The following is a 26,301-nucleotide window of genomic DNA, read 5'->3' as shown; positions in this document are numbered from 1 at the left end:
TTGTTTGTTTTTCAAGTCAGGGTTTCTCTGTGGAACAGCCTTGGCTGTCCTAGAACTTGCTCTGTAGACCAGGTTGGTCTTGAACTCACAGAGATCTGCCTGTCTGTGCCTCCCAAGCACTGGGATTAAAGGTGTGTGCCAGCACCCACCTGGCTTTGTTATTTTTTTAAATCTAGGTTGACTTATTATTGTTGAATTTTAAGAGTTCTTAGTGCATTTGAGTTCTTTATGAAATCTATATTTTGCAGATATTTTTCCCCACTCTGTAACAAGTCATCTCATTTGTTGACATTGTTCTTTGAAGAACCGGAGGTTTTCCTTTTCTCCTGACATTCCTCCTCCTTCTTGTCCTTTTTTTCTTTGACAAGATGTTGCTTTGTGGCTCGGGCTGACCTTAAACTTACAACTCCCCTGCCTTAGTACCCTGAGTGCTAGAGTTGTAGACATGTTCCACCATGTTCAGTTAGTTTTAAATTTTAATAAAAGTTAATGTCTTAGTTTAATTTTAATAAAGTTTAGTATCTCAGTTCACTTTCTTCCTACAACCTAATACTGTAGAGTGAATAACTTATTATTATTTTAATAATTAATGCATAAAATGATTAAGCAAAGAGGAATGTGTGTTATCTTATAAGAAACATTTCTTTTTATTCTTTTTTTATGTGCGTGAGAGTTCTGTCTGTGAGTCTGTGTACACCATGTGCCTCAGTGCGTACAGAGGCTAGAAGAGGTCCCTGGACTGACAGGCAGGTGTGATCTGCTATGTGGATGCTCTTAACCATTAAATCATCTCTCCAGCCCTCTGACTTGCTGTTTTTATTTTTGAAGTTATGTAGCCCAAGGTGGCCTTGAATTCACAGTAATTCTTGTCTTTCAGTCTGGCATACCCTGGGATTTCAGTGTGGGCCACTATGCCCAGCTTTAAAGTGAGTAGCTTGTATGAACAGATGTCTATTTGACTCAGGTTCTAGAGGCTAAGAGGCCCAAGGTTAGGGGGCTGCCTCTGGTCAGGGCTTTCAGCAGCATTGCTGCATGGTGGATGATATCATATGACACATGACGAAAGAGAGAGGGCTGGAAAGGAGGAAGGGAGGGAAGGAGAGAGGGGGAGGAAGAGGAGGAGGAGGAGGAGGAGGAGGAGGAGAGAGAGAGAGAGAGAGAGAGAGAGAGAGAGAGAGAGAGAGAGAGAGAGAGAGAGAGAACACTCTAGTGACTTCCATGTTGTTCCATGTTCCATCTATTTCCCTCCATGTTGTCCTGGGGGTTCCGATTCTACCACATGATGAGTGAAACCACAGCATGCAGTTTGCTGACTCTTGTTTTCAAAGAGAACTGTCTTTTCCTGTATTTAAAGCCAAAGTAAGCTAGATTTTCTCCTGTGCTACCTTTTCAGGGTTTTATAGTTTTGTGTTTAAACTCTGACATATTTTGAGTTACTGTCCATGAAGTCCTGTCTGAGTCTAGCTTCATTTTTTGATATGTGCACTGGGTCCCAGTTGAAGGCAGGAACTGTACTTTCCAAGATCACCGTCTCCTTACTAGACGGCTGGTTGCTCACCACGGCTGTTGAGTCGTTTATTTCTGAGATTCCTGTTCCATCCGGTTGTCTATTCTTCCCCCAATACCACACTGTCAAGATGACTCTCTTGAGTTTACAGACGTCAGACTGTTCCTCCTTCAGTGTTGTGCTGGCTACTCTGAGTCTTTTGCCTTTTTAACTTAGACTTTATGATCAGTTTTTTTAAGGTAGGATCTCATATAGTTCAGGCTGGCCTTGGCCTTGCTACATAGTTCAAGGTAACCTTGAACTCCTGAACCTCCTGCTTCCATCTCCTAAATGCTGTGACCACAGGTGTGTACCTCATTTTTATGTTGTGCTTCGGATCCAACCCACGGTTTAGAGTATGCTAGGCAAGTAAGATCTCTGCTTCACTTCCTGTTGTTCCCGAGTTCCTGCCTGACTCTCCTCCATGATGGACTATGGCCTGGGGGTTTTGAGATGAAACAAACACTCTCCCCCAAGCTGTATTTTGTCACAGCAACAGAAAATAAATTAGGATGGAAGACAATGGGAAAGAGCGATTGAAATGTAAGAATTATGGTAAAACCTTCCTGCTGTGCTGACTCTCCAACACTCAGGCTATATTATAGCTTTTTAAAAGCGAGTTACTAAATGTCAAGAAAAGGCTAAAATGACAAAACTTAACACAATTCCTGTATCACACTTTATTGCTGAGAAGAGACACCATGACCAAGGCAACTCATATAAAGGAAACCATTTAATTGGGCCTGGCTTACAGTTCTAGAGGTTCAGTCTATTATCATCATGGTGAAGCATGACAGCGTGCAGGCAGACTTGGTACTGCTGGAGCCACGTATTGTATATCTTGATCATCAGGTAGAAAAAGGAGACTGTGTGCACTCTGAGCATAGCTTGAGCATAGGAGACCTCAAAGCCAGGCTCCATAATGACACACTTCCTCCCACAAGGCCACGCCTACTCCAACAAAGCCACACCTCCTAATAGTGCCACTCCCTATGGGCCACATTTTCAACCAAGTCCATGGGGGCCATTCCTATTCAAACCACGCAGTTTGGGCTGGGGTGAAGCTCAATGGTAGGGCACACATTTAGCATGTGTGAAGGCCTGAGTTCAGTTCCCAATTGGTATCTAACACCAGTTGTTCCACACAGAAAAAGGGGAAAGCTATCCAGCCATTTCATGAAATTGATATAATGTGTTTTTCATGTTAGAGCAAATATTCTGAAGGAGGAGGAGTAAGAGAAGGAAGAAGGGGGAGGTTATAATATGAAAGGAAAATTTAGGTTACTTTTATTTACAAATACAAGCCTAAATCACTCCAGGATAGCAGTTGAATTTTGATATTATACTAAGAACAATACATAGTTTTCCAAGTAATATAACGGCGAGTAACATTAAAATTTTAACTACTTCTGTGCATAGTATAATTGGATCTATACTGTGGAGTGAAAAGGTCAGACTCATAATACTACGTACTATATGATCCCATTTCTGAGACTGTTAGCACGGGCGGCAGGAGCCAAGAGTTCAGAATTGCTACCTTGGGAGAAGAGCCACCGTGATACTCACTCGTAGGGGATTGGGAAAGCCCACTGTAGTGCTGGAGAATCCATGACATTGATCAGAATAGTGCTTAGTGTGTATAGAAGTCAAACTTCATTAGGCTGTGTACCTAAGATTTATATACTTTAGCCTATCTTATGAGGCTGAAAAATATTCTAAATGAGGAGGATTTGTGTGAGTCACACGAGACTTCTCTATCATCAGGTGTGTGGGTGTAATTAATCTCTTTAAAGTGGAACTGGCAGGTCAGGCATGGTGCCCTGTGCTTGTAACCCTAGACCTGGAAGGTAGAAGCAGGAGGGTCAGGAGTTTGACACCCTTCTCCTCTCCATAGCAGGTTCAAGGCCAGCCTGGTTCACAGGAGACCCTGTCTCAAAAAAAAAAAAAAAAACAAAAAAACAAAAAAACAAAAAAACAAAACAAAAAAAACAAAAATAAACAAAAGGTAGATATTAGCAAACTTTCTCTTGTCAGAGAGCAGACAGGAAGTCTTTTCAGATCTGTGGGCTGTCATGTCTGTCCGGAGGTGACACATTTAATGTGAGTGAGAGCATGAGCTCTTTCCAGTTATACAACTCAAGAAACAAATCTGATTCAGCCTATAGTCTATGTTTTGATGGAGAAAAAAAATCAAACTAAGAGTGCACACACACACTTCTAAGAAAGTTTAACACAAATAAATGACCTTTAAAGAAAAAAACCCAGGTCTTGAGAGATGGCTCTTTAGGTACTAGGAAGACTGGGTTCAATTCCTAACACCCACATGGCAGCTCCAAACTGTCTTAACTCTAGTTCGATGCCATCTTCTGGCCTCCAAGGGCATCAGGCACTCACATGGTACACCAATATACATGGAGGCATGATACACTCAAAGATTAAAAAAAATAAATTAATTAATTAAAAATTTAAAATATATGTACTTAGAGTGAGAACTCAAAATAGCTATATATTTTTTTTAATTGCAAAGTCTAATGAACATGAAAGTGTTTGTGGGCTGGAGGTGTGGCTCATTAGGTTAAAAAAACATTTTATTTTTTTCAGGAGACTTCATTTTCAGGGGTTCTGAAGCCCCCTTCTGGTCTCCGCAGGCACTGCATGCAAATTGTGCACATAAAGACTGATGGGTACACGTGCATGGAAATAGAAATAAACAAAAAAAAAAGGTGCTTTTTTTTTTCTTGCTAATTTTAGATGGGTTTTTTTTTAGAAAGTTATTTATTTTACGGGCATGGGTGTTTTGCTTGCACGTGTGTCCAGTTCCCTTACGACTGGACTTCCAGATGGTTATGAGGCACCATGTAGGTACAGGGACTCTTAAACCATACTCTCTGCAAGAATAAGTGCTCTTAACTGCTGAGCCACCACTTCAGCCCCTTACTAATTGACCCTTGATTTTCCTCTGTCTGTGTACCTCTGTGTCTACATCTTTAGTTCAGGAGGCTTGGGGGGAAGACCTGTAATTCTCAGAGGGCATTCATACAACAGGAGAGTAGGCAGTTACCTTAGCTATTCACAGTTAAGCCACACACCCATTACCTATGACTCCAGCTAGACAATGTCTCCGGCTTGAATTCCCCTCTGCTGGCACCTAGTGCCTGTGGGCTCTCAGGGCTAGTCAACATTCAGGCCAGTGGGATGGAAGGGAACATGGGCTGGAAAGAGAGCAGTCTTCAGTGGTTTTTGTGAGGACACCCCACCTTTCAACTTTTCAATTATTTACTCTAAGCCTTACTAGGGTTCCAAAAACCAGGGAAAGCCAACTTCTCATAGTAACAATGAAAACCTCAAAGGTCCAAGGGATTATTAGCTAACAAAAAAGGCCCAAGTCAGCAAAGGAAAACAAAATCTAGGAAAGGTCATTAACCAGAGGCCCCCAAGTAAAAAGAAACACTGTATCTATCTTTGAGATGATTTCATCTTGTAAAGATACCTATTAACCTGAAATTAATTTCTACATTCAATTAAACTCCAGCAGGAATTTTAGGGAATTAAATTGATTATAAACTCTACATAGGAGAGTGGAGAGCTGCAAACAGCTAATCCAATTTCAACAGAACAAAGAAACAGCCCTTGCGCTGTGCATCTTCAAGATGGTTACAAAGTCAAAATAATAAACGCAGTGCATTATTGTCAAAGGACTAGACAGACAGGCTGGAGAAACAGAGTAGGAGACCAGAAACAGATGTAGACACACATAGATAAACACATCTAATAAACAGAAACAAGGCTGAATAAACAAGACCAGGAGGGAACTTTGCAGACAACAGGGGATGCATTCAAAGTAGCGGGAAGGGTTGAGTTCCACAGGGAAGAGTCTCAAAGAAAACGGCCCACTTCTTTGGAAAGAAGTTAAATTGGGTTCATACCCTATTTAAAAAAAACAAACAACAACAAAAAACTCCAAATGAATAAAGACTTAAATGTGAAAAGCAAAATTATAAATACAAATATAGGGAAATGAATTGAAAAGAACTCTGAACCTCAGAGTTTGAAAAGATTTGAAAAAAAATACATGAAATGTAAGACATAAAATAAATGGATTTAATCCTCCAACATTATAGATTGCTGTTAAAGGACATAAACCATAAACCCCAAACCAAAACCAACCAAACAAAAACCAACTAGTGTGTATGTGTGGGTGGGTGGGTGGGTGGGGCATAGTGGTACAGCCTTTAATCCCAACACTTCAGAGGCAGAGAGGCAGGTAAATTTCTGTGAGTTCAAGGTCAACCTGGCCTACATAGTGACTTTCAGGACAGCTAGAGTTATATAGTGAGTCTCAAAAACAAACAAACAAACAAACAAACAAACAAACAGGGCTGGTGAGATGCCTCAGTGGTTAAGAGCACTGACTGCTCTTCTGAAGATCCTGAGTTCAAATCCCAGCAACCATATGGTGGCTCACAACCATCCATAATGAGATCTGACACCCTCTTCTGGTGCATCTGAAGACAGCTACAGTATACTTAGATATGATAATAAATAAATCTTTAAAAAAAGAACAAACAAACAAACACCCCACTGTGCCCACAGTTAACAAGGGGTGGTAGATGGAGTGGAGGGGGGGATGGCTTTTCAAACTTTAAGACTGACAAAGATTAATATCCAGCATTTATTTTTAAGACCTGTCAATCAAAAATTCACACACACACACACAACAATGGGGGAAAGAGAGATTTAAATAAGCCATTCACAGAAGTAGACATGTGAACAAATGATAGTTATATCATTATTGCTCAATCTCTTTAACACAATTAAAACAGGAAGGTGGAGTCTTAAGCCCTTGGCTTGTCAAAAATTAGAAAAGTGACGTCCTCTTAAGTGGTAATAAGGATTCAAGCCAGCTTTGGCTCAAATCTCCAGGAATGGGAAGGTAAAAGTGGCAGAACACTTGTCTAGCATGCAACAAGCCCCAGGGTTTGACACCAACCCTTAGAGGGTGGCACTTGAGCACAATCCCAACACTTAGAAGGTGGAGGCAGGAGAATCAGAAGTCCAAAGCTGTTATCAGTCACAGATAGAGTTTGAGGCTGACATGAACTTCTTGAGACCTGGCCCTGAGAACAGAAAACAAGTCCTGGCTTCTGCAGCCCATGTGACAAAAAACTGGACTGCTCCAGAGAAGATTAGCCCGGTCCCTGTGCGTGGATGACATACAGATCTATAATATGTCCTGTATTTTTAAACAAAACACAGCTCTCCTGTGTGATGGAATACCGGCCTGTAAACAAAAGCAGTGAGCAATGACTACATCTTCCTCCAGCAATGGGGAAGCTCTCTCAAGCAACCCAGAGGCAGGAAATGTCAGAGATGGAGTGGAACAGAAACCATTTACATACATTTCAAAGATGCGGGGGACACCAAGTTTCTAACCATTACCCATGTGTCTAAATAGCCAAACTCCAAGAGACAGGACGGAAGAATAGTCCCGTCCTCCGGGGTAACACAGGCCACATTAAATGTAGCTATGCCAAAATGGCACAGGCTGGTTGCTGGTTTTCTAGAATGAATTTTTTGTTTTTTTGGTTTTTTGTTTTTTTTGTTTTTTTTTTTTTTTTTTTTTTTTTTTGTTTTTTCGAGACAGGGTTTCTCTGTATAGCCCTGGCTGTCCTGGAGCTCTCTTTGTAGACCAGGCTGGCCTCAAACTCAGAAATCCGCCTGCCTCTGCCTCCCGAGTGCTGGGATTAAAGGCGTACACCACCACGCCCGGCTTCTAGAATGAATTTTTACTGTGGACTCCTGCTTCTAACTTGGGCTTGGGGTGCGGTGAAAATCCTGCCTCTCTTGTGGCTGGGTAGAGAGAGCCAGCAGAGGGTGTAATGGCTGCTTTTAGAACACAGGGGCCATATCAGGTAATCCACCTGTCAAAGCAGTTTCAACAAAATGTCACTTACCCGCCTACAAATAAGTTTAAAGTCCCTGTTCTGGTACATCCTCTGAGCTGTGAGGGCTGATCTTATCTTCTCTGGGAGAACCATTTGCCCCGAGTCTCCATATGGCTGAAATGAGTAATTTTTAATGAGAGTTTCAGTCTTTGTTGGAGGACTGTCTGGCCCTGAGTTTATTGCCCTTGTTTTCCAGGCCTCTAGGATGAGCCTCAGAAGTCTTGGAGACCCCACTGGCCTCCCTCAGCATTTAAAAGCAAAAGACAAAAAAAAAAAAAAAGAAAAAAAAAAGAAAAAAAAAAAGAAAGAAAGAAAAAAAAGAAAAGAAAGTGAAATAAATAAGAATAAGGCCCCAAATTTTCTTAAAAGCCAAAGGATTACTTAATAAAACAGTAGCGCTCAAACCTGTAAAAACAGACAGTTCTAGTGAAAAGATGAAAGTCCGTTTGTATGAAACCAGAAAGGACTAAGCAAAGTCTTTTGTCTAGATTAAAAATAACTAAAGTAATGAAGCAGGGGAGCCTGAGAAACAGTCTTGATTCTGGATGCTCACACCAAAGGGAGGCCCCCTGGGGCTGCGGAATGGAGCCTGGGACCGGGAGCTTTGGTCTTTCTTTGGGCCTGGGCTGGACCCCCCTGGCCCACATTTGATGTATCACATCCAGTGGCGACTCTTCCACCCGGGGCTGCAGAGGGTCTCAGTTCCTTCACTCCTGGGACTCTGCTTCCTCTTGGGCTTTGCTCCAGTGGTGCTCAGTGGTACCTTCCATCTTCCTCCGTCCTGTGTCTGTTCCTCAGCAGAATGGGAAGGACTCTCATCTTTGGGCTGTGGGCCCAGTTCTGTCATCTCACTACTGTAGGATCTGGACACAGGACAGAATGGCAACTTCGACTTCCTTATCTCCCACAAAGGTCCAGTTCCCTGGAACCCTAGGGCCCTGGGAAGAGGTGAGGGATATCTGCTAAGCGAGGCGCAGTTCAGGACTTCCTCTAGGAGTTCCAGAAGAGCTTCTAGGAGTCTTTCTCCACCCCAGGTCCCCAGCTGGGCTCTGGATCACAGAGCAATCATGCATCAATTAATCCTTTAACTACAGCCTTAACAGCCAAGACACCCCGCTCCAGGCAGCGCATGTGGAGGTCACCAGTCGGTGATTAACTGATATTGATTAATTGACAGATGGAAAGGTCTTGTGATCTGTTTTCCTTCCTCTAGTCTATACTGCAAGCTCATTGGAAGAAACATCTCTCTCCCTCTCTGTCTCCTGTTTGTTCTATTTATTAGTCAAGAAGTACTTGACTATTTTAGGCTACAGAAACACCAGCCAGTCTTGTTCCCCCCAAAGCCTGCTATCTGGATGGGGGTGTGGCGGGGAGGAAAAGGGAGGGAGGGAGGGAGAGAGGGAGAGTGGGGGAGGAAGAGGGGGAGGGAGAGGGAGAGCAAGAGGGAGAGAGAGAGAGAGAGAGAGAGAGAGAGAGAGAGAGAGAGAGAGAGAGAGAGAGAGAGAGAGAGCCTTAACTCCAGGGAAACAGACAGAAGAAAGTAACCATTCATTTTGACAGCCCATGGATACTGGAAAGACTGTGGCTCACTGAGGGAGATCTCCTTAGATAGCCTGGCCCAGTGGGTATCTCTAGGGAGGGGACACCAATCTAAGATCTCTGGATGAGGCAGAGCTGCCTGGAAGCCAAGGAGAGTGGGAATGGACATAGGATTCATGTCTGTCAGCAGGGGCTTTGGGGTAGAAAGTGCTGGATGCTTCAACACACAAAAAAGGAGGGATTGTTCTCAGACTGCAGAATTGTTCTCAGACAAGAACCTGGTCCTAACGGCCAATAACCCAGGCTTGCCCATCTACTCTTTAAAAAGCATGTGTTCATTTACTTGTGTGTATGTGCGTGACTGAATGTGGACATGCATGAGTGAGCCTGGACATGCAGAGGCCAGAAGAGGGGTCAGGCATCCTCTGTTCCTCTCTGCTTATTCCTTTGAGACAGAGTTTCTTCCTGAAGAAACCCTGGTCATGATGGCACAGCAAGTACCCTTATCCATGAAACCACCCTTGCAGCCCCTCATACACCCTTAAGAGGCCAACTAGCAAACAAATAACAGTGAAGGCAGAAAAAGGAACTTATTCCACATGCTCGCATCGGGAAGAAGAAAGGACAGAGAGAGCCAGCAATTCCCCTGAGTCTATTTTGGGGTTCTGGCATGAAGCTTAGGTTATAATCCTGCCCATCATTGACACAGCACTGTCTTATCTCCTACAAGGTGGTCTGACAGGTTTTTTGTTGTTGTTGCTGTTGTTGTTTTTTGTTTTGTTTTTTAAAATGCGAGACAGGCTCCCTCTCTGGCTGGCATGGGGCTTCTTCCTGTATTGTCTCTCATCATAAAATAACTAGGGTAAATGCCAATTTCTTGGGGTACTTTGTTTCAATAGAATATTTTTCTGCTTGTCTGTCAGGATAGTAAAGGAACAGAGTATGTGGGGGGGGAGAAGGAAATGGGAGAGGGGGAGGGGAGGGGAAGGGAGGGGGAGGGGAGGGAGAATGAGCGAGCAGGAGAGGGAGAGGGAGAGGGAGAGGGAGAGGGAGAGGGAGAGGGAGAGGGAGAGGGAGAGGGAGAGGGAGAGGGAGAGGGAGAGGGAGAGGGAGGAGAGGTGGGGGATTTGAGAGGGAAACCAGGGCTGGCTTTGAGAGGCAGCTCAGCCACTAAAGGCTAGGCTCACAACCAAAATTATAAGAGAGGGGAATCGGGTGACAGCTCATGCAGGAAACAGGGTAAATGTATGGATTTTAAGGGCAATGGAAAGGCAATGAAAGATTTTAAGCAGAGAAATGAAGTGATCCACTTTACACTTGTGGAAATACCTGTTCTAGCCAGTACTGAGTAACACTGTGAGGGGCTGGGGGATGTGACTCAGCTAGTCAAATATTTGCCATGCAAGCATGGGGACTGGAGTTCAGATCCCTAGCATCCATGTGAGAGCTGGACATGGCGGCGTGGACCTGTAATCCTAGCACTGGGGAAGTGGAAGCCAGTGGATCTCTGTAGTTCCCTGGGCAGCCAGTCTAGCTGAATTAGCAAGTTCTAGGTACCGTGAGAGACCCTGTCTCACAAACAAACAATAAAATAAGGTGAGGTGAAGGATTGGAAAGATATCTCAGTGGACAAGAATACTTTCTGCTCCCCCCCCCCCTTTTTTTGGTTCTTCAAGACAAGGTCTCTCTGTGTAGCTGTCTTAGAACTCACTATGTAGACCAGGCTGCTCCCGAACTTACAGAGATCTGCCTGCGGTTGTCTCCAGAGCACTGGGATTAAAGCTGCATTCCCCCACCATCCGAGCTCACTTTCTGCTCTTGTAGAGAGCCTGAGTTCCCTTCCCAGAATGCATACCAGATGTGCTATTGCCAGTGTACACGGGTGCCTGTAGTTCAAACTTCTGAGGACCAATGCCCTCTCCTTGCCTCCACAGACACCTGCACTCGTATGCACATCCTCACACACATACACATGTAATTTAAAGAGAAAGTGGGGTAGTAGTGCACACCATTAATCCCAGCACTTGGGAGGCAGAGTTAGGTGGATCTCTGAGTTAGAGGCCAGGCTTGTCTATGTAGCAAGTTTCAGAACAGTGGAGGCTACACAGAGAGACCTTGAATCAAAATAACAAAACACAAAAAATAAAATATTAAAAAAATAAGGTAGAGAGTGACTGAGAAAGACATCTGAAGGCAACCTACACACACATACTCACACATACATATACATACACTCATGTACACACACATACACATACATATACACACATACATAAACATACATATACACATGAACTCACACATACACACATACATACACATAAACACACATACACACACATACACATACATACACATGTACACACACTTATATACACACATACATACATATGCACTTACATACATATACACATACATACATGCACACACACACATACACACATATGTATATACACATGAATATACAAATACACACACACACACATGAGGATGTACATACCTATCAATGTCTGTGTGCCGGTAAAAACCCACCCACATACGCATAAACCCACAACATTAATAAAAACAAGTAATATTGTAAGTTGGAATGTGGTACATCCCAAGGGACACCCATCCCCCCAGAGCTTGTAGCAGGTGGTGGGGGCAGGAAGAAGTGGGGTGGGAGACTCGGGAGATGCCACCCAAGTGCAACAGACAAGCCTGTTTGGATCTTGAGCTAAACGAGCCAACTGTCAAAAGCCTCCGCTGACTCTACTGAGGGAATCTAAAGATGCTCTGCGAATTTCATAACCTTGGGAGCCCAGTGCTCATTTTGTTGGGTGGTAATGGTATTGTAATTAGGTTCAAGGAAGACAAGCCCTCATCTGTCAGAGATGCACCGTGAAGTATTTACAGGTGGAGTGAAAGGATGGCGGAGATTTGCTTTAAAATCTTCAGGAGAGAAGAATCGCGTGGGAGGGAACAGAAGCAACAAGACTGGCAAAATGTTGTTGGTGTTCTGAGGGTGGGTGATGGGCACACGGGCCTCCTGATACCAGCGCCTGGGTTTTCCTGCTAGAAAGCAGAAAAGGAATAAAAATAAGGGACTTTGAAAAGTTCCCTAGAGTGTTTTGGTTGTGGGTCATGGTGTCACCAAATATAGCTCTGGAACACTTAATAGGATGATAGGTCAGTAATTGATGAGGCCGTGTGTGGGCCCAGTTTGCTCCAGACAGACTGAACTGTGAACTCAGATGGAACTGGGCAACCCATGTTGGCCAACTGCTTCCTGTTGCCTCATATCTGTCAAATGGGACTGTTGCAGTTGCCTTCTGCAGGGTTGATACAGGCATTAAGTAAAACTGTCTGTAGGGGTTAGGAAGCTGGCCCAAGGGGGTAAGGACACTCACTCTGGAAGCAAGAGAACCTGGGTTCAAATCCCCAGTACTTGCACAGAAAGTATGGCTGTGAGCGGCTGAATCCTAGCATTGAAGGAAGATGGGGACCAGACACAGGAGGATCCTGAGAGCTTGCTGGTCAGTCAGCCTAGCTCTGCCCCAAAATAATAAGGTGGAAAGAGATGGAGGAAGATACCCAACATCCTGCCTGGCTTCCACATGCAGCCAAACACTCACATGCACATACCACATGCATTTTTCACACACACACACACACACACACACACACACACACACACACACACACACACCTCTAAAGACTTTCTCATTCTCGGTACCATTGGAGGCAAAGTGATGCAGATTGGGCTAAGCACTATCATGACTGGGTTCTAGAACCCTGGGGGGGGGGGAATCAGTGTTTGGCAACTAGATATTCGAGTTGTGATTATGTGTTACAGACCCCTCAGCTTGATTGCGTGCAAGCACATGCTCGTGATTTGGCTGTGCAGACGGGAATTTGGACTCCAAAAGAGGCTAGGCATGGGCTTTCCATGAATATCCAGGGAGGACTAAGTGAACCAGGAGATCGTCGGAGGAGAGGTGTAGTCACGTGGACCGTGGAAAAGCTCATGTACTTGGTGAGCCCAGGATGGAGCAGGAAGATACAACCAAAGGTGGGGACAGCACCAAATGAATGTAAACAAGGGCCTGAGGTAGCATGGTCAACAAGAGGGGAGGGGCTGAAGGCTGGTGGGAAGCAAACAAAACAATGTACAACAGGCCCGGAACTGAGAAGCCCAAGCCCTGAGTGGGGCTGGCTGGCTCACAGGGCTCTGCTGCTCCCCGCCTCCCCGTCTGTCTCTCGCTGGCACCAAGCTCTTGCTTTATGGATGAGCTGACTAGGACTCTGGAGACCCTTTCTCTCTAAAGAAGCCCCTGGAACTCAGCTTGCATGGGGCAGGGAAGTGGTCAGAGCATTTGCAAATGGGATTCCCAGTTCCCAGAGTCCAGGAGGCAGGCTTGAGAGGGCAGGGTGTCTCCCTTGGCTCTCTCGCAGAAAACCTCGAGGCACAAGGGACAAGAGGCTGCTAATTCAATTCTGTCTCCCTCACTGATTTAATCAAACCCTATACTGGATGGAGGGAAAGGGGGTTCCTCCTATACATGCTATATTGCACGGTCACATGGGGAGCTGTTAATTCTGCCTGTGTCACATTAACACCAGTAAAACACCCGACAGCTCCCACTTTCTCAAAGTCAGCACTGATTACCTCTGGAGCCCTGCACCGCGTCAGAGGAGCCTTCCATCCTGTGAGGTTGTCTGCAGCATGGGGGCTCAGAGCCAGTAAAGGCATATCCTTCCCACAGAAAGCTAGGGAGCCCTGTGCTGGGGAGGGGCTTCAGACAGCCTCCGGTCAACCAGGAAGGCAGGATCCAGAAGCTGAAGGGTCTGGGGCGCCCAGGTTCCAGGCCTGAAATGAGACAAGTTCCCATGTTGCCTCCTGCTCTTCAGGGCATCCCGTGAGCCTCTAGTTGAAGTGCATTCTGGGAGGCTCAGTACTTCCCTCAGTCTGGCCTGATACTACCTCCTACCACATTTGGTTTTTCCTTCTTAGAACCCTTCGTCCAACCAGGTGAAGGTGAGCACTCCAAAATCGAAGAGCCGTATTGGGGTGTCGGGGGGGGGGGCACCACCCCAACAACCACAGCTTTTCTTTGAACTTGCTTTCTTGTCTAAGGAGAAAACAAAAAGTAAAGTTGGTATCTTTGTTGTATGTTACTTATGGGTGACAGTACCTAGCCTTCCCTCTTCTCGGCGTCTTTGAGATAGTTCTGTATCTGAGCTCACCAGAACACTGGGACCAGTGAGCCTGGCCTGAGAACAGGGACCACACCTGCATGCCTTCTTCTTGGTCTCGCCATGCTCCTGGTGGAACTTGCTCTGTGGGAACGTCTTCATAAACAGCTACCAACAGTTGCCCAGGGCTGGCGCAATTAAAAACAAAAACCAAACCAAACCTTGCACCGGGGGCTAGAAACAAGTTCTATCCTGATCACAGGGTCTGCAATCCAAGCGCCCACAGGGCCACACCCGCTCTGAAGCCCAGGGAGGAGCTCCCCTCCCCCACACACCATACTCACACTGTTCTGGTCTTCACACATATTAGGGGTTGAGACCTTTTGGGGCCTCTCTAGGAGCTAACTGTAGCATCAAAGACAGTGTCGGTAAAACTAATGAAGCAAAAGCCACATGTCCCAAAATACTAAAAATAGAGCTGTCATCTGATCCAGCCCTCCACTTCAGGTTATATATCTGAAGGGAAGGAGAAATGAACCCAGCATGCTAAAGGGATCTCCGAGCAGTTATGTTTACTGTGATATTGCTCACAGTAGCTAAAACATGGAATCACCTGCGTGCCCATCAGCACCTGAACCAACAAGGGAAACATGGTTACATGCATGTAGATGAGTCTTGTCCGGCCAGTTCGAGGGTATCCTTAGATACACAGTGAGTCCAAAGCCAGCCCTGTGTCAAGAAATGAAGGAAAAGAAAAGGTTAAAAGGCTGAGTCATGTGGCTCAGTTGCTAGAATGTTTGTGTAGCATCCATGAAGCTCTGGGTTCCATTTCCAGTATTACATAGCTGGGCGTGGTGGTGTCCACCTGCAATCCCACTGCTTGGGATGTAGATGCAGGAGGACCAGGAATTTAAGGTCATCTTAGCCAACATAGCAAATGTGAGACCATCTTGGGATATAAGAGACTCTGCCAAAAAAAAAAAGGAAAAAAAAAAAAAAAAAACAGAGTGGCCTGGGACCCCGTCCTCCATTCCTTGTCTGCCCTAGCCAGCCTAGCAAGGGCGCTGGAGCCAGCTGCTGACCTCCTGTAATTGGCTGGAGAACAGCACGGACCCTGGTTTCACCCGGGAGGAACTGGCTGAGGGGAGGCTTCAGTCCAGGGCATAACATGAGGACCACTCTAGCTACATCATCCTCTTCATTTTGCTCCCCCCCCCACTCTTCCCCCCAAAAATCTACTTCTGCAAGTTCACACTGGCAATGCTGCCATGGCCCAAGTACCTCTCATACTCCCTGTGGAGGTAGCTGTCAGTCATCTGACAGTAATCAGATGCCTTGCTTCCCAGTCACTCCTCGATGTTGACCCAAAACAGCAGCCTGCAGCCTGATAATTCCCGGAGTGCCAAGCTTGGCTCGGAAAGATTCCTATTTAAAGAAGAAAAAAAATAAATAAGTCCACATCTGGTGTGTTCAAGTGAGCCTGTGTTAGCCTTCTGCTGTGGTAACATATGCCTGAGATAAATCAACTAAGGAGAGAACAGGCTGATTTGGGTTCACAGTTTTGGGAGCTTTGGTCTGGTTTGGCCCATTGCTTTGAGGCAGCGTATCATGGTGTGAGCATGGTGCCGGAAGAGGCCAGAGTCAGCTGTAGAACTCATGTGATTTGCTAGAGATTCCTGGGGATCCCCGGACACACCCAGGAAGGACTGGCTGGGGAGGTGAACTTCCTTCTGGGTTAGAAGCAAAATCAGAAGAGGCTGGAGAGAGGAGTTGCTGTTTAGGAAGTACTTCCTGCTCTTCCAGATGACCTAAGCTGGGTTCCCAGCACCCATGGTAACAACCACTTGTAACTCCAACTCCAGGGGATCTTGCATCCCCCATTCTGGCCTCAGCAAACACACACACACACACACACACACACACACCTTAATTACTTCAGGCTCATTGAATACACCAGTTGTGTACCGTGTGTGCTTGGCATGACTCCTCCGTGATTCCTTGGCAGCACAGAGCTTTAGAGGCCTTCCGTGGAGCTCCCCCCAGTCAGGAAATGGACTTTCCCCTCCCTTGTCTCACGGTTCTCATCCCCTCCCACTACTGACACCCCTGGTGCTCTCTTCCCCAAATGCGCCTCCTGAAGCTGAGGGTTGCATTTGGAAGACCCTAGGCCCTGACAGCTGCCCTATTGAATTTCTCTACAGACTTATAAATAAACTCAAGGACTATTTCAATGCAGTTTACAGGCTGAGATTAGGAGCTGAATCCGGGGATACTAGGATTGTAGAATCTCTGGGCATTACACACACACACACACACACACACACACAGAGAGAGAGAGAGAGAGAGAGAGAGATACACTACACATACACATGTGTGTGTGTGTGTGTGTGTGTGTGTACGCGCGCGCTTGCATTTATATATGAGTATTTAAATATGTGGGTAGATGGTTGAATAGTCAGGTAAACAAGACCCAGAATTGGAATATATATCTGGGTCATTCATTTGCTCTTTATTTTTTAAGACACAACAGCTTTGCCAAGCATTGTGGTCCATTCTTTTAATTCCAGCACCTGAAACTCAGAGGTAGGTGAAGCTCTGTGGTTCAAGGACAGCCTTGTCTACATAGAGGATCCCAGGCCAGCTATAGCTACATAGTGAGACCTTGTCTCAAACACAAAACAAAACAAAACAAAACAACACAACACAACAGCCAGACGAGCGAGCGTTCCTAGAGAGCTGCTGGTCAGTCTACTCTGGAATCCTGGAGAGGGAGCTTCTAACACCAGCGGAAGAACACCTCAGCAACAGGCTAGCGGACTGTGGCAGTGTGGGTAAGGGCGAGCAGACGAAACCCAAAAAGCTTCCTTCCTCCATGTCCTTTTCTATTAACTGACAGCCACCAGCTGTGGCCCAGATTTAGGGTGGGTCTTCCCACCTCAAATGATCCAATCAAGAAAATCCCTCACCAGTGTGCCCAGCTGTGTGGGTTTTAGTTGACTGCAGATGTAGTCATGTTGGCAGCCATGATTAGCCACCACAGATTTGCTCTCTCTCTCTCTCTCTCTCTCTCTCTCTCTCTCTCTCTCTCTTTCTCTCTCTCTCTCTCTGTGTATGTGTGTGTGTGTCTCATGTGCACACACACACACACACACACAAATTGGCTTAATTTTATTTTTTTAATCTATTTTAAAAATGTATTCTCAAACAAAAATAAAATAAATAAATAAATAAAGACTTTAAAAAAGCCGGGCGTGGTGGCACATGCCTTTAATCCCAGCACTCGGGAGGCAGAGGCAGGCGGATTTCTGAGTTCGAGGCCAGCCTGGTCTACAAAGTGAGTTCCAGGACAGCCAGGGCTACACAGAGAAACCCTGTCTCGAAAAAAAACCAAAAATAAAATAAAATAATAAATAAAATTTATTCTCTCATATATCACATCCCCTCTCTCTGCTCCTCAAGTCCCCCCCTCCCCCTTACCCAGATCCCCTCCTCCTCTGTTTCCCTTCAGAAAAGAGCAGGCCTCCCAGGGATATCAACTGACAGGGCATAACAAGTTACAATAAGACCAGGCGCAGACCCTCACATTAAGGATGGGCGAGGCAACCCAGTGGAAGGAAAAGGATTCCAAAAGCAGGCAACAGAGTGAGAGACAGCCCCCCTCCCACTGTTAGGAGTCCCACCAGATCACCAAGCTACAAAACCATAGCACAGGTGCAGAGACTTAACTCAGACCCAGACAAGCTCTCTGATAGTCACGTCAGTCGCTGTGAGCTCCCAAGATTCCGCTTCGTGGATTCTGTGGGCTGTGTTCTTATAGTGTTCTCCACCCCTCTGGCTCCTACAATCCTTCCTCCCTTTCTTCCATGAGGTCTCTTCACATGTTCCTAGCAATTGCTGGATGAAGCCTCTCTGATGACAATATGCTAGGCTCTGGTATAGCAGAATATCATTAGAAATCATTTCGATGACTTTTTTTTTTTTTAACCAGTCATGTTTGGTTCTATCCTAGGTTTCTAGGCTGACCAGCTTCTGGTTCCTGACCATGCAAGCAGAGTCTGGCACGGGCTCCCCTTCATGGTGTGAGCCTCAAGTTGGCCACCCTCACGAGTTTTGTACCACCATTACCCCAGCAGATCTTGCAGGCAGGACAAACTGTAGGTTGAAGGTTTTGTGGATGGTTTAATGTCTATCCCACCACTGGAAGCCTTGCCTGAGTACAGAAGATGGCTGTTTCAGGCTCTGGGTCCCCCATTATTACAAGGGTCACTCTTGTAGATTCCAGGGAGTTTCCATCACACTAGGATTCCACATCACCCCTGAAATGCCCCCCTCCAGTTCCAGTGGTCTCCCCACCCATCCCATGCCCTGATCCCTCTCATTTTAGTTTTTAAGGATTTATATATGTCTATGTGTGTGTATTCATGAGTGTGCACTGAAGGCATGCAGAAATGCCTGTGGAAACCAGAAGAGGGTGTCAGATACCCTCACACTGGAGTTATAGGTGGCTCTGCAAGAGAAGTGAGAGCCCGTAACTGTTAAACCATCTCCCCAGTCCCTTTTATCTTTAAAAAAAATCACTTTTATTTTATTCTGGCATGTGTGTGCATGTATGTATGTATGTATGTATGCATGTATGTATGTATGTATGTGTGTATATGGTCTGACTCACCTGTGCATATGGAGGTCAGAGGTTGAGGTTAGGTACCTTCCTCAATCATTTCTACATTTTATCATTGTTATTTGAGACAGGGTTTCTCACTGATTCTGGAATTTAATGTTTTGGGTAGACTGGCTAGCCAATGGACCCCTGGAATGCCCGTCTTCACTCCCACAGCGTGGGGTTGATAGGTGGACCACCATGCCTGACTTTCATGTGGATGCCAGGGAGCCCAGCTCGGGTCTTCATGCTTACAAAGCACGCATTGCATCCACTGAGCCTCCGCCTCAGCCTCCTGACTTGGTTTTTATTTTATTTTGAATCAACCGTGCACATTTATGGGGTAGAGTGTAATGTTTTCATCCTTATACGCATTGTATAATCAAGGCAGGGTAATTAACATACCTCTCATTTTAAACCATTTATCGTTTCTTTGTAGTGAGGCATCCACAGTCCTTTTTCTGGTCTCTGGGCATGTATTGTACGTTCTTCTTTAGCATGCTACCCTACTGTGTGGCAGAATGCCAAGGCTTGTTCCGAGCTAGCACCACACCCATTGACCAGCCTCCCTCCACCCCGAACTCCCTAGTTCATAATTTAAAAGGTACCAAAGGGAGAATTCTTTCTCTCCTCAATGCCAACCAATATTTCCCACGTCAGATGTATTTTTGGAGATGTTTTGGCATATCTAAGCAGCAGTGGCTGGGCCCCTTCTTTTAGACAGATGGAGATAAACAATTCTCACCCTCCTTGTTCCTTTCTTTCTTCATTTAGAATTAAATCTTAGAGATCACCGCACTTCATTGCAAGGAGACGTTGCATTCCTTTCATATCTGTGTGGTAATCTCCGGGATAGAAGGAAATAATTTAAATAATTTAAACAGTCCTCAATTAAAAGACATTAAGTGGTTTCTAATCTTTTGTTATTACAAATAATAATGCAAAGGGGGAAACCTTGAGCAAATATCATTTCCCACACGTATAAGATACATTTCTAGGAGCCCAAGCGTATTACAAGATCTTTCTCAGAATATGCACTTCTGTTTGTCAAAAGGTATTTTGTCAAAAAAAAATTTTTTTAAGTTATCTTACACTTTGGCCTTGAACTCAATGAGCAGTGGAAGATGGCTTTGAACTCCTGATCTTTCTGCCTCTACTCTCAAGTGCTAGGATTGCAAGCATGTGTCATATCTCCAGACCTGGCTTTGAACTTTAAATATTGACACATATGCCAACTGCCTGCCCCTAGAGTTGTGCCAGTTTACAGCCTGGCTGTCATGTACGGACATGCCTGCTTGCAGTTACCCTTGCCTGGTCCACGGCTGAAAACGGCATCTTAGAACAATTTGAATGTGCCTTATTCCTGTGATGGCTGAGTGAAGGGCTTCTTTCATTTCCTTTTCTGTAAATGTCTGTTCATAGCTGTTTGTTTGTTTGTTTGTTTTCCAGACAGGGTCTCACATAGCCCAAGCTGACCTCAGACTTATGTAACTGAACATACCCTTCATCTTACGATGTTCATGCTTCTACCTCCCAAGTGCTGGGAATTTAGAGGACCCAACCCCCATACCCCCCCCCCGACACACACCTTATCTGGTCCAGATACAAGATGGCAGGTGGGGTGGTGCAGGGGATTGAAGCTGGAGGTTTGTGCATACCTAGCAAGTGTTCTACCTCCTCCAAGCTATAACCTCCAAGCCCTGTTCATCTCTGTGATTGTTTCCTTGTTCGCAGTTATTATTCAGTTATATGACAGTTGTTGTTGCAGTTTCTAATTGTGTGTGCACACATGCATGTGCGCTTGTGCGTGCGTGCATGAAATTTGTGTGCATGTGCGTTGTGTGCACACAGAGACCAGAAGACACTGAGTCCTGTCCTGTCACTCTCCCCCTTACTGCCTTGCAACATAGTCTCTCGCTGAATCTGGAGCTAGGCTGGTGGCCAACAAGCCCAAGGTATCTTTCTGTCTCAGCTCCCCCCACCCCCCAACACCAGGGTCGAGGGTGAGTAAAGAGTGCTGGGGGTTTGAACTCAGGTCCTCATGCAAGGTCCTGTGCAGCAAGTGTTCTTCCACTGAACAATTTCCCCGGGTCCTTGTTTTTAGTCAGAGTCTCATATAGCCCAGGTTAGCCTGGAATTTGTCACATAGCCAAGGATGACCATAACTTCTGATTCTCCTGCTTCCAAACTCCATGTGCTAAGATTGCAGGTGTGCACAGCCACACTTGGTTTATGCGAGGACTGAACCCAGGGGCCTCCGTCATCCCAGGCAGCCTCTCCATCACTGGCGCTGCATTCTCAGCCTTCTTGATGATTTGTGAGTTTCTTTCTATCAAAGAAGTGAGTTTTTGGTCTATTATAGGAATGTCAGTATTTCAACCCTTTCCCTGTGAGTTAAGCCTTTTGCTTTTGTGTACGAGTGTTTACGGGCTTCCTTGAGAAGGCATCGTCCTGTCTTGTAGAACCAGGTGTAGCTGAGGGACTCACTTGCCACTTAGACGCGAGCCGAAGCCTGCCTTGCTTATGCGCTCTGCTGTCTTACACAGAGACTGGAGTCACCAGATGACACCTACGCCTTTAAGTTGACAACTCAACACAGAGGAGATGATCCTGACAGTGCCCGCATAGAAGCCTCAGCTAGTCTGCAAGCGAGGCTGTGGTAAGGGCAGAGAAACATCCCATTGTTATTTAATAGCACCAAGATTGTGAACGGTCTCCCCGATGCAACATGAACATCATATCTTGACTGATATGGTCACACAAAAGGAATTCTGTCCCAAAAGGAATTCTTTTTCAATACAAAGGCTGAACCCAGAATCTCACACACACACTAAGCAAGCATTCTACAGCCGAGTGACATCTGCGGCCCTTTCTTTTTTCTCCTTTCTTTTTAAGAGGAGATAATTTTATTGTCCATAATTACATTATAAAAAAATATCTAGAGACAATAGACTGGTAGGGGTGGGAGAGAGCCATAAATGAATAGCAAGTAAGCTATAACAGCAGTCATTTAAACTTACTCTTTTTGCCTATGATAGTAGGGTGACTGTTTCAAAGCTGGAGTCAGGTGTGAGGGCAGGTATTGTTCGTGGGCCAAAGCCTGCAGCAAAATTAAGGCTTTCTGTGTCTCTCGACTCCACTTCTCTGGGTAAGACTTTTGAGCCCTCGGTAAAGGTGATGTGTTTCTGCACCTCGGGCTCCACTGACACAGCTGTGGACGCATTGTCCATGCATGGATGCCCTCAGGTGGTCATATGAGGCCAAGTGTTTAGTGCATAATGAGAGTCTAATGAATCCCTTCCATTTAGTCACAAAAGCCTGAAGGCTACCCTCCTAGGTGGAAGATGTGCCACCCTCAGCCTCCTCTTCCTGCCTAACCTCATTGGCTTTTTTGCCATCACTCGATCAAGTTCATCATCAGCCATATCGAGAATTATGGTCAAGCCTTGGCTACATAAAACCCTGTGTCAAAAGCAAGCCCCCAACTAAATGCTTCCTTGTATAAGTTGACTTGGTCATGATGTCTTAATACAGAAATAGAACAGTAACTAAGACAAGGGAGAAGAGGAATAGGAAAAGGAAGAGGAAGAGGAAGAAGAGAAGAGAAGAGAAGAGGAGGGGAGGGGAGGGGAGGGGAGGGGAGGGGAGGGGAAGAGAAGAGAAGAGAAGAGAAGAGAAGAGAAGAGAAGAGAAGAGAAGAGAAGAGAGAAGAGCCTTTACAAATGAGTATGCTTCCTCTCACCAATTAGAGGCCAGAGGTCCAGAACTGTGGCTCTGGCAAGGCAGTGAAAGTCTCTCAGAGTACAATGTTTCCTTAATTCTTCCCAGTGTGAGTAGCTCCCAGCATCCCTTGGTACACTTGGGTGTAGCAGCAGCACCCTGGTCTTCACCTTCACATTTATATGATTCATTACTTCTCTGTGTTTGTCTGCCTCTGTCTCCTCCCTTCTTCTTATAAAGACATCAGTCACTGGGTAGAGTTTACCCTAATCCAGCATGAGCTCATCATAATTACATCTGTAAAGCCGAGACGGGGACGTGAGCTTCTGGTTTGATGTAGATTTTTGGAGAATGCTTATCCACCTGTGCCTGCCTCGGCAGAGCAGTGGGAGAATTAAATGAGATGCTTTTACAGTGCTTGGCTCAATGTCCAGGGTACAGGGAATGCCAGTCAATGTTGGCCATTTTGAGGACAGTTAATCACAATTATTTCACTAGCAAGTGTTAGAAACCCCGATGTGTTCTCACCATGGTTGCTAAGGGAGACTGTAAACAATCACTTCCTGGACTGGAGAGATGGCTCAGAGGTTAAGAGCAGTAATGCTCTTCCAGAGGTTCTGAGTTCAATTTCCAACCACCACATGGTGGCTGACAACCATCTATAATAAGGTCTGGTGTCCTCTTCTGGTGAGTAGGCATATATGCAGGCAGAACACTGTGTGCATAATACATAAGCAAATCTTTTTTTTTTTTAAATCACATCCTAGCGATATCTTGTCCCAGGTTTCTTTTTAGGAAGGCTATCCCTTGGCAGATCCAGGGCTCCATTTGCCTGGCAACCTTAGTGAATAAACAGCAGTCTATGTTCAACAATTCCATAGATGCCCCAGGGCTGACTTCCACAGAACCAAAGTTCATTAGAAACCTAGCCCAGAACAGATGTTAACTCTGATGATGGAGTGTCCTGAACTGGGAGGTGGGATGGAGGGTCAGCTACAGATGAACCACCTGAGTGACAGGTGAGGAAGGAGTGATTGCCTAAAGAGGTATCAGTACACCGGAGCACCAAACTCCCAAAAGGAAAAACACCAGAGATCACTGCAGGCCATGTGTCCTGCTTGCAGGATGCCTGATATGAAGTGGGAGTTCGGGAAGGGCTGCTGACATCAGGGAAGCTGGAAAGAAATGTAGGTTCAAGGCTTTTTGCCACTTCCCAAGCTGGGGCTGTGAAGAGAATCTGTTCAGCACAACAGATGTGCAATTGAGACTCGGGTTGTTGATCTGTTCTTTAAGGTGACAGAACGGAAGGGGGCGGTGGGGGGGAGCAGGTGTTTGACTGCAGAGCCTCATCTGTATTTATTTCGTCACACTGCCTTTGTCCATATAACCCACAGTCAGAGAAGAAGGCGTCAGAACGAACACCAGTGTCAGGTGCAACAACAAAGTTTGTTTGTTGACAGAGACACAGAGGAGAGGGGTCGGGGAGGAGTCATCCTGAGAATCTCCAGTTTGGACCTGGGACTGGAGGAGGAGCACTTCCTGGGGCTTTTTGAGAGCTGTGTGAGTAGGTGAAATTGATGCCTAAGCCATGAGCAGTGCAGCAGCTGCAAGGCCAAGAGGGAGGGAACCTCGGGATTGTCAGGGTTACCACCTCTCAGTAGTTCCTTAGTTACAGATGACACACCCTTTCCACCGTCTAGCTCTATTATATAATATCGCACAATTACGCCTCTTCTGTTATCCCAGCACTCGGGAAGCTGAGGCCGGAGGATCCTAGTGAGTTCCAGGTCTGAAAAGAAGGCTCATAGATAAAATGATTGATGTGCAAGCAGCAGGACCTGATTCCACATCTTCAGTGCTCACTTTAAAAGGCAGGTGCAGTGACCTGTGCCTACAACCTCAGGAAGGCAGAGGCAGAAAGATCCTTGCAGCTTGCTGGTCTGGATGAACGGATGCGCTCCAGCATCCTTCCAAAACAAGGTGGAAAAGAAGACCGTCTGGTTCCTACACATGTGCACATAAGTGTGTGTGGGTGCACGCAAACACACACACACACACAAGAGAGAGAGAGAGAGAGAGAGAGAGAGAGAGAGAGAGAGAGAGAGAGAGAGAGAGAGAGAGAGACGGGAAGGGGGAGAGGGAGGGGGAGGAGGAGGGAGAGGGGGAGGGGAGAGGAGGGAGAGGGGGAGGGGGGGAGGGGAGGGGAGGGGAGTGGCAGGAGGAGACTGTTCTTCACTCTGTTGTAGAAAACTCAGCTACTAGGAACATTCTGGAGCAGCTCCTTTGATATCTATAGCACATGTTTCTGTTGGGTGGATTTGCAGGAGGCAAGAGTCACATGATCACCCAGGGTTTTTTTTTCCCCAACAGCTCCCTGTTGAAACCCCTCATAAAATGCAGAATCCCACCTGTCTTGAATCTGTCTTCAGTGCGCTAAGCTTGGAAGTAAGGAGTTTGGACAAGATGATCCTCTAAGGCCCTGCCCAGAATCCCTCTGCAGGGACCTAGCCAGGGGTTCTCTTGGCTTCAGCTCCCACCAACATCACTGTTTGTCCATGAAAACGTTTCGTATGATTAGCTGAGTAATGACCTCTTAAAATTGCAGAGCTCATATATAATGTAATAAAACACAGGAGCAAATCTCTCTGACACATACTGGTGATTTACTCTGCCAGCCGTAAAGATAATTGTAGTTCGGTTGATATATAAAAGGCGGCAAACAGAGCATGTGAAGAATTAGCAAGGGTCGCACGTCTCCATCCACGTGGGCCTCATCATCACTCCTGCAAACACGACTCACTAGCAACTGGCTGCTGTTGCCACCGAACACAGCTGGCAGCTCTGAAGGTGCCACTCTTGGGGTTGAATGTATTCATTTCCACAGGTAACTTTGTGACCTTGTAGGAGAAGGTCCCAGTCTGGGAAACACCTCCTGGTGTTGTTTCTGGGTAATTTTTTTTTTCCGAGACAGGGTTTCTCTGTGTAGCCCTGATTGTCCTGGAACTCACTTTGTAGACCAGGCTGGCCTCGAACTGAGAAATCCGCCTGCCTCTGCCTCCCGAGTGCTGGGATTAAAGGCGTGTGTCACCAAGCCTGGCTACTGGGTAACTTTTTATCACCAGCATTAAGTATCTTTGCAACTCTTTAGGAGTTTATATTAGCTTCTTTTCTCATTTCTGTAACCAAAACTTGACACAAAGCAATTTGGGGGCAGTAGATATTTAATCTGGCTCACAATGGTGTGAGGGCACAATTCATTGTGATGGGAAAAGGCGTGGTGGTGGGAATGGCTCCTGTCTATGGTGGTAAGTGGGGCACTGCTTGCTCACATCCGGGTGGACCAGGAATCAGGAAAAGATACTGTTGAACCTATGCTGGCTTGCTCTCTCTCTCTCTCTCTCTCTCTCTCTCCTTCCTTCCTTCCTTCCTTCCTTCCTTCCTTCCTTCCTTCCTTCCTTCCTTCCTTTTTCTTTTCCCTCGTTTTTGGACCCCAGTGTATTGGAGAATGCTTCCCATACTTAGTGCCCGCTGTTCCTCCTTGATTAAATATGGAGGTGTGTCTTTCTAGGTGATTCCAAAGCCTGTCAAGTTGACAAAGATGAATGAACACCAGTCCACACCTGCCTCAGGGTCAGGATGCTCCCTAAGTCCTGGTTTTGGCACCAAGAGAGTGACAGGGAATGCACCGAATTTTAGAGTTAACTTTCCAAAACAAAAGC

General features: G+C 45.8%; 1 long non-coding RNA gene and 1 other non-coding gene across 2 annotated transcripts; both read left to right on the top strand.

Moving 5' to 3' along the window:
• The first annotated feature begins 6,684 nt into the window (after positions 1–6,684).
• On the top strand, positions 6,685–6,789 carry Gm23326. The gene has a single exon (XR_003948440.1). It is a non-coding gene; the product is annotated as a U6 spliceosomal RNA (small nuclear RNA).
• A 17,267-nt stretch (positions 6,790–24,056) lies between these two features.
• Positions 24,057–25,216, top strand: Gm39322. The gene is made up of 3 exons (XR_870684.1): positions 24,057–24,142; positions 24,329–24,562; positions 24,953–25,216. It is a non-coding gene; the product is annotated as a predicted gene, 39322 (long non-coding RNA).
• The last annotated feature ends 1,085 nt before the right edge of the window (positions 25,217–26,301 follow it).

This window comes from Mus musculus, chromosome 9, assembly GCF_000001635.26.
Source record: "Mus musculus strain C57BL/6J chromosome 9, GRCm38.p6 C57BL/6J".
NCBI classification, from domain to species: domain Eukaryota; kingdom Metazoa; phylum Chordata; class Mammalia; order Rodentia; family Muridae; genus Mus; species Mus musculus.
This window is presented reverse-complemented; position numbering and strand designations above follow the sequence as displayed.